Below are 8489 nucleotides of genomic sequence, written 5' to 3' on the forward strand. Positions count from 1 at the left end.
TACTTTTTTATATTGGTTATATGTTGGTATGATAGTTTTTTGGATATATTGGGTTATGTAAAATATCTTATTAAAATTAATCTCACCTATTTATTTTTACTCTTAAAATAGGATGTTTAGAAAATATAAAACTACACACATGACTCCCTTTACATTTTCTCTTGACAGCTTGCCTTGAACTAGACACCTAGATTCAGATCCCCACTCCATTATTCCTTGGCCATACAACCTTCGGCAAGATGCTCAATTGCTCTGTGCCTCAGTTTTCCCACATGTCAAATGAGGACAGTATTAGAATCCTCTGTATTTAAGGTTGTCATGAATATTAAATGAGTTAGCTTGTGCTTTGCAGCTAGGAGGGGCACTCTTTCTGCCCCCTTCTGATGTCTGTGTCAGAAATTTTCTCTATCTCTTTTATACTTTCATAAAACTTTATTACACAAATGCTCTGTCTAAGTGATCAAGCCTCGTCACTGTCCCAGGATTGACTTCTTCTCTGGAGGCCAAGAATCCCAGCATCTTTTGTTGTTCAGCAGCAACCTTTCATCTTGGGGGCTCATCCGGGTTTCTTTAGCACAAGGTAAGGATGCTTGGAGCTCTACTTCTTTGTTCTCCTAGCAAACGTGTTTTCTGCTGTAATTTACTAACTCTACAGTGTGCTTGTGTGAATGAATGACACACCCTGAGTGAAGCAAGTGAGGAGCCCTGCTCTGCGGTTCCGCAGTGACCTCACACGGCTTATGGCAGAAAACCCTGTCAGGGTTTTATACTGACCTACCAATGGACTTCCCTGGTGGCTCAGACGGTAAAGTGTCTGCCTACAATGTGGGAGACCAGGGTTCAATCCCTGGGTCGAGAAGCTCTCTTGGAGAAGGAAATGGCAACCCACTCCAGTACTCTTGCCTGGAAAATCCCTTGGACGGAGAAGCCTAGTAGGCTACAGTCCATGGGGTCCCAAAGAGTTGGATACCACTGAGCGACTTCACTTTCACTCACTTTCACTTTGCAGCTAGGAAGCCTAGTATAAATATTAACCATCATTCTGATTAGTTACTCAATTAATATTTGTGGAAGAAAGCATTGAATTTCTGAATCCTAACCTCCTTACTCCACCCCATCCCTGCAGCTATGGCTTATCTGTCATTCAACATTTATTCGACAAATATTTATTGAGAAACTGCAATGAGTCAGGCACGGTGATCGACACTGCAGGCGAGGAGGAACATTTAATCAACTAATTAATTCAGTGAATCTTTGTGGAGCGTATCTTTTGTGCCAGATGTCAGCTGGGCTCTGGGGTACACAGGGGCTGAATGTGGCCCTCTGGGACCCTCGAGCACACGGGGGAGACAGATCTTAGTGAGGCCATGGCCGCACTGCTGGCTGCGCGCTGGGACGGTGGATGCGCAGGGTGATGGAGGTGATGGGGCTGGACGGGTGTCACGAGAAGCTTCCTGGAGGAGTGGCTGATGCATGAGCAGGGTCGGGCCGGGCAGAGGGAGGCCATGCCTGGGAAAGGAGAGACATTTCCTCCATCATCCATCAGATGCCAAGCAGAGAGAAAGCAGGGTCACAAAACTTACCCTGAGACGGGCAGCCACATCAATATCAGTCGAGGCGGCTGTTTGTTCCTAAGTGGACCAGCCAGCTGGTTGATTGAATTTTTCACTCATCATTAGGAGGTGGGACCGAATCTAGAAAACACAGCTCTCTCTCCAGGAGCTTTGGCATCCTCGGGCTTGAATTTGGGCACCCAGATGGCCACAGCCCTCCAGCACCCCCCAGCCCTCGCCCCCAAACACTAGAGCCGGGCTCCTCAGCCGTTTAGTGCACAGGTGGTACGTTAAAAGCAGTTTAGCGATAATTCCACCTCCACACTGAAGACTTCCAGAGACTGTTAATGAATTTAAATGCTGGGGATTTTCTCTGATGCCTCATTGCATATGCTTGTTACATTAAGATGCTAATGAGGGATATGTTGGATGGAGGTGCTGGAGCTGGACCAGGGATCAGGCTCAGTGGCCTGGGTGGGGTTGCAGGCTGGTCAGGCGGTTCTCTCATTTCTCATCGGTGCTTAATCAGTGAACTCTCCACGCAGGTTAACCGGTCTTGTCTTCCCTGGGGACTGAGACTCAGTCAGCTGGCGCTGGGTCGGCTGGCTCCCAGAAGCCTCTTCAAATCAGAAGGCTAATGGGTGCAGACCTTATTATGCAAATAGGGAAGTCATTGTAGGGGTTCCTTGAGGCTCCACCGAGGGGCTCTGGCTTCCTTGGGGACTGAGCGAGAGCTTCTCAGGTGGTACTAGTGGTAAAGAACCGAGACATAAAGGACGTGGGTTTGATCCCTGGGTCAGGAAAATCCCCTGGAGGAAGGCGTGGCAACCCACTCCAGTATTCTTGGAGAATCCCATGGACAGAGGAGCCTGTTGGGCTGCAGTCCATAGGGTCACAAAGAGTCAGACACGACTGAAACGACTTAGCATGCACGCACCAGGGAAAGGCTCAGAACATGTGCCCACGTTCTCAGGCGGCTTCCATCTTGGGATGGAGGATGGAGGAAGGAATAGAGGAGGAAGGGGGGGAGGGGGAAGGAGGGGGGAGAGGAGAGGGGGGAGGGCAGGGGACCGAGGGAGGGGGGCAGGAGGATGGGAGGATTGAGAGAGAGACGGTTACCCTGGCACTGCGGGGCAGAGGTGCTTCGAGGCTGGGGGTTAGCCAGGCCGACACTTGGCACTGCCGTTGGGGACAGCATGAGAGGCCCACAGTCCCCGTTGGGGGTGGGAAGTAGGAATCGGGGATGGTGTCTCCTCGTTTTGACAGAAGCCAAAAGGGCAGGCGAGAAAGAGGCGAGAGACCCAGGAGGATGCAGACCCGCGAGCAGGCGGACTTCCGGGGCCAGACAGCCTGGCTCCGACGCATCTTGCCTCTGCCCCTCGCAGACCTTGGGCCATAGGTGTCTCAAGGACTCAGTTTCCCCATTGTACACAGCCCCCGCCTAATTTCAGTTTTAGTTGTCAATCATACCTCAGTAAGGCTGAAAGAACTGTAGGAAAGATAAGGACGAAATGAGACCGTGCATGTTCAATGCCCGGCGTGCGGAAGCACTTAGTGTCTCAGAATGATTCCTCTTCCTGGCCAACATGGCCGACGTCCTCCTGACGGGTCTGCAGGTTCTGCTTCAGGAGAAGAGGTTGGGAGGGAGGGACGCAGACAGTCAGGGGCCCTGCCCGGAGGTGCTGTGTGCAAGGCAGAGGCGGCGGCCTCCTCCCGCCCTGCCCGCTCCCCGCTCCCCGCTCCCCCGGAAACCACTTCCTTCGGCTTCCTGCAAATCCACTGACAATTTTGTAAATTTGCTTAAGGATTAAATTAATAAGCTGTTCTTCCTTGGCTCCCGCAGCTGTACAAACCGGCGCTCCTAAGCCTTGGGAATCGCCTTCTGAGGCGGCATCTGGAGGAAGAGAAGCCATTTCCCAGTTTACATCCTCCTGGCGGGGGTGGCGGTGGGGGTGATGGGGGGGGTGGCGCGGGGCCAGGATGGACCCCTGTCCCTCCTTGTGCGTATACGCTGCCCTCCCAGCACGGGCGTCTGCAGGTGTGACAGACGGCAGGGGACCCTCTTGCCCTGTGAGCCTTTCTAAAAAGAATTTTTTTCCTGGACTCCAGTTGATTCACAGTTTTGTGTTAGATTCTGCTGTACAGCACCGTGACTCAGTTATACACATACAAACATCTACTCTTTTTTTTTTTTAAGATTCTTTCCCTATATAGGTCATTAGAGAATATTCAGTGGAGTTCCTTGTGCTGTCCAGTGAAAAAGTGAAAGTGTTAGTCCCTCAGTCCTGTCCTGCTCTTTGTGACCCCATGGACTGTAGCCAGCTAGGCTTGTCTGTCTGTGGAATTCTCCAGGCAAGAATATTGGAGTGGGTAGCCACTCCCTTTTCCAGATCTTCCCAACCCAGGGATTGAACCTGGCTTCCCACATTGCAGGCAGATTCTAGGTTCTTCAGTTCAGTTCAGTTCAGTCGCTCAGTCGTGTCCGACTCTTTGCGACCCTATGAATCGCAGGTCGCCAGGCCTCCCTGTCCATCACCAACTTCCAGAGTTTACACAACTCATCTTATTAGTTATCTATTTTATATATAGTTGTGTGTGTATGTCAATTCCCATGTCCCAATTTATCTCTGCCTCCCCTTACCCTCTGGTAACCATAAGTTTGTGTTCTTCATTGTATGAGCCTTTGCGAGTCCCTGTCTGTGTGTTTGTCTTCCTCGCTTAGACTGGGTTCTTGATCTCAGAACTCTGCCTCCCCTATCAGACTGGGATTTTCTCCAGGTGGGGTCTGTGTCTCCCCTGTCAGATTGCACTTCTCAAATGGGAGCTTCCACACCTCCCAACAGGTAGGTTTGGGTCCCAGGACCCCTGCCCACCTGTCAGGCTTTTCTGAATGAGGAGAAGATGAGGGGGGAGAATAAGGTGAGCTGGCAGGGCTCCTAGGCCACCTCGTTCTGGAAATTCTAGACGGGAGGATCTTGGGGGTTGAATGTGTGTTCTAACCATGCCACCCTTCCTCCACTTTTAGGGCTGACCACTCCCAGGGGAACACAGGGTGACATCACAGGTGGAATGGGGTGTGGGAGGGCTCCCCAGGATGGACAGATGCCTCCCACAACCTCAAGACGGCCCCCGTGTGCCGCCTCCAGCCCCCAGTATGTGCTTGGGGGGCGGAGGTGTTCATGGCTCCAGTGGCCCACCTCTCTGGTACCACCAGGGCCTGGGCTGCCTCAGGTCCTCAATCTCCTCTCTCCCTTGCCCAGTACCAGGTCTTTCCCATCCCAGGTGGGGGTCCTCCTGGGTTGCTGAGCTCTGGGAGCTGGGGCTGGAGTGGAAGGCGTCAGTGGTCGGGGATGGAGAAGGAGACCCTCCTCCTCTCTGCACCTGCCCCGGGCTGAGACCATGGCTGTGTGCCCCCCCCGGGACCCTTCCATCTCTCCTGTCTCTGCCTTCCGCTCCTTCTGCCTCTTGCTACCGCATGAACCCCCTGTGGAGTAATTGGAGCTGGAGAAATGCCTGCATCCATCCTGCAGCTGCTGTGCTCTGAGCCTTTGATTAAGGGTCAGCAGGTTAACTGGTTGCCATTCAGCATGCAGGTGGGGCTGGGGGCTGCCTGACTCCACTCGTCCCCCCAACCTCTCCTTCCCTAGCTCTGCTGGGAGAACAGCAATGAGATGAGGCTGTCTGGAGGCAGGAAAGAGAGTAAGTGGGGCCCAGAGTTGGTCCATGACTTACCAAACCTCCCTTGCCCCAACTCTGTTTCTGTACTCTAGGGACACCCCAGCTAGGGGACCCTAGCCGCTCTTAGGAATCCTCAAGCTTCAGGAGACTCACAGGAACCAGAGCTAAACCCTTCTGTAGAAGTGCCAATGAGCATGCAGGCTGTGCTTACATGCTTCCAGGGATGGGGAGCTCATTCCCTATCCACCTAGCCCTTTTGTTCCAGTGTGGGACATTTCTATTAAAAGTTCTTTCTTGTATCAAACTGGAATCTATCTTTTGATAACAATTCCTTCCTGGCCTTATTTCTGGCCTTTGAAGACATACAGACTAAGGCGCGTCTCTTTTCTGTAACTAGCCTTCCAGTATTTTAAGGCAGAAATGTTTGCTCCCTCTGGAAAGCATTCTCTCTTTGCTGTCCAGACATCTCACCTGGCCTGTTGCCCTCATTTAGATGCTTCCATCGGCTTTGGAGTCAAAAGCCCTTGGTCCCTGCTCTGCCATGTAGCAACGTGGTGCTCTTGGGCATAGCAGCTCATGTCTCTGAGACTCAGTCTTCAGATCTGTAAAATGGGAACAGATTGAATGAGAATGGGTGTGGAGTGTCTAGCTATTGCCTGCCACAGAGCAGGTCTGCAAGTCTCCAGGGTCCCTTCCTCTCCTTTATTGAGGAAGTTTCCTTTTCCTGATCTCCGGCCTTCCTTAGAAGGCCCGTCCAGCACCTCTTACGCCCCTGTCCCATAAGTCTTCTCTCCATCTCTCCTCTCCCATCTGCCGGCAAGGGAGGCACCCCTGTGCTGGGGTGAAAAATGGCCCTGGTGATGAGTTTTCCCTGCCATTGAACTCCCTTCTGCCGCTGCAGCGGGGTGTCCGTTTTCTCTGGCCGAGGCCTCCTGGAGAGAATTCTCTGAGGACCGCTGGCTGTCTCCGTCTCCCATTCTAGGTTCCTTTTCTGCCCCAGGAGTCCCCAGCCACCACCCAGGGTTCGGCAGGCATAGGGCACACTGCAGGGGCCCTATTTCAAGACTTTGTGCTTCCAGAGGAGGTTTTAATTATCCCTGGAGACACATCTGAATTACAGACCCCCACGGGCGTGCACGCGCTGTTTATGTTCTGCCTTCAGTAATTGTATCTTTGGTGAACTATGCAGTCTTGTGGAAAAATACAAGTCTGGTGGTGGAACAAGAGATTCTGAGAAGGTCTCGGCTGCCTCCCAGCCTGTGTGTCTCAAGAGCTACCCGCCCAAGTCTGCCCCGGAGGCTGGGGTGGGGCGGGGTGCTTTAGTTTGGTTTCCAGAGCACTTTCTCATGAGGCTTCCATCTTCTGCTGTTAATGTGGAACTCACCCCCTAAAAAAGCAGACCCAAGTGGAAGATATCTTAATGATCACACCCTTCCTGTCCTGGCCCGCACACTGTTCACTGCGACTCCCATCCATACGAGTCTGTTTCCCCAAACCTGGGTGGCCTAAGATTGCCTTGACCTACAGGATGCAGGGCAAAGGGTGTTTGCGATTCGGGGCCTCGGGAGGTTTGCAGCCTTCTCCTTTGCTGTCTGGGGGTACTGTCCCATGGGGCCATGCATGGAAGTCAGTCCAGCTACTGCAGGATGTGACATCATGAGGGGAAGAATGGAGTCTCCCTGGTCAAGGGCCAGTACCACCTGCCTGATATGTGGATGAGGCCAGCTTCGACCCTCAGACTGAATGTAGCTGAAAGGCTCAGCCATTCCTCACAGGAACCACCCACCCATCCGCAGAATCGGGAGAAATAAGAAATCGCCACTGTTACCAACCATTTCGGGGTGGTTTGTAATGTAGCCGCAGTACCCTAAATGGAGTCTGGGGCAAGTGCTGTGTTTGTGGGGGGGATGGCGGGAAGCCTTGAGAAGTAAGGAAGTGAGACTGGGGAGGGGGAAGCCAGGCGGGGTGTGTTAATGCAGGATGGCAGTGCTCAGACTCATGGGGACCTCTGAGACACTGCCCAGTGTCCCCCGGATCCATGCTACAGAACAGGGAGGAAGCTGGGGGGTTATCCCCCGACATGGTGGGTTTACTCCCTGGCACCTTGAGGCTTCCCTGTTCCTGGGCTGGCACCCCATGGGGACAGAGAACTCCCATAGGCTGTGGCTTAGGAAGCAGTTGGCCTGCCCATCTGGAGGTGGCCTCTGGGTTTGGCTGAGGGGATGTGGGTGGGCTGGAGTAATCAATCTTTACTGAGCACCCATCATTTCCCCAGCTCTTAGGCTCTGGGAACACACTGATGGACGGGACAAGTTCATCCACCCTCTGGTGGTCCGTAGTCTGGAGAAAGAGACAAACAAATGAGAAAATACGATACTTCTCCTCTGTCTGACTTATTTCACTCAGAATAACAATCTCTAGGTCCACATGATCTCCCTTATACATAGACTCTAAAAAGAAATGGTACAGATGAACTTATTCACAAAACAGAGAGAGAACTTGAGAGAACAAACTTATGGTAGCCGGTGGGAGGGATGAGGGGAAGGGAGAGTTAGGGAGTTTGGGATGGACACGTACACACTACTATATTTTAAATAGATAATAACCACAAGGACCTACTGTATAGCACATGGAACTCTGCTCAATGTTATGTGGCAGCCTGGTTGGGAGGGGAGTTTGGGGGAGAGTGAACACACAGATATGTATGGCTGAATTGCTGAACTGCTCTGCTCTGCACCTGAAGCTATCAAGATATTGAAAATAAAAAATTATTAAAAAAATTCAAAACTGAATGAGAACAGAGAATCTCCACGGGAACAGTGCTGTCCGTTAGGGAGAGTTTTGGGAATAAATGGGGGCAATTTGATGGTCACAGTTACTATAGGAGGTGTTGCTGGCATTGATGGGAAGGGCCAGTGATTCCTAAACTCTTACAAACCACCCGGGATAGTCCTGCATAACCAAGAGTCATCTCACGTCCTGCATGGCTTTCAGATATCCTGGTTGACATTTAAGTGGGTGGAAACCTGTTCATAATTACTTGAGTCTGGACCTAACTCCGTTTTATATATAAACAGAAAGCATTTGTGTCACAGATTTAATACACTCTGAATTTCCAGGAATACAACTACCGTGTAAATTGAAGGAAGATTGTATTTTGTTCTGTTGGAAACATTACCCGGAGTTATTCATCACTTTTGGAAAATCACATTTCCGATGGCAACGCTCTTTGTGGTATTTGAGTCCCAGACCCAACCC

At 51.6% G+C, this 8489-nt stretch overlaps 1 long non-coding RNA gene across 1 annotated transcript; it reads right to left on the reverse strand.

The window, feature by feature from the left end:
- Positions 1-1207: 1207 nt before the first annotated feature.
- On the reverse strand, positions 1208-3244 carry LOC138414637 (uncharacterized). The gene is made up of 2 exons (XR_011246936.1): positions 3024-3244; positions 1208-1509 (listed from the first exon to the last, which is right to left on the reverse strand). It is a non-coding gene; the product is annotated as an uncharacterized lncRNA (long non-coding RNA).
- Positions 3245-8489: the final 5245 nt, after the last annotated feature.

This window comes from Ovis canadensis, chromosome 11, assembly GCF_042477335.2.
Source record: "Ovis canadensis isolate MfBH-ARS-UI-01 breed Bighorn chromosome 11, ARS-UI_OviCan_v2, whole genome shotgun sequence".
Classification (NCBI taxonomy): domain Eukaryota; kingdom Metazoa; phylum Chordata; class Mammalia; order Artiodactyla; family Bovidae; genus Ovis; species Ovis canadensis.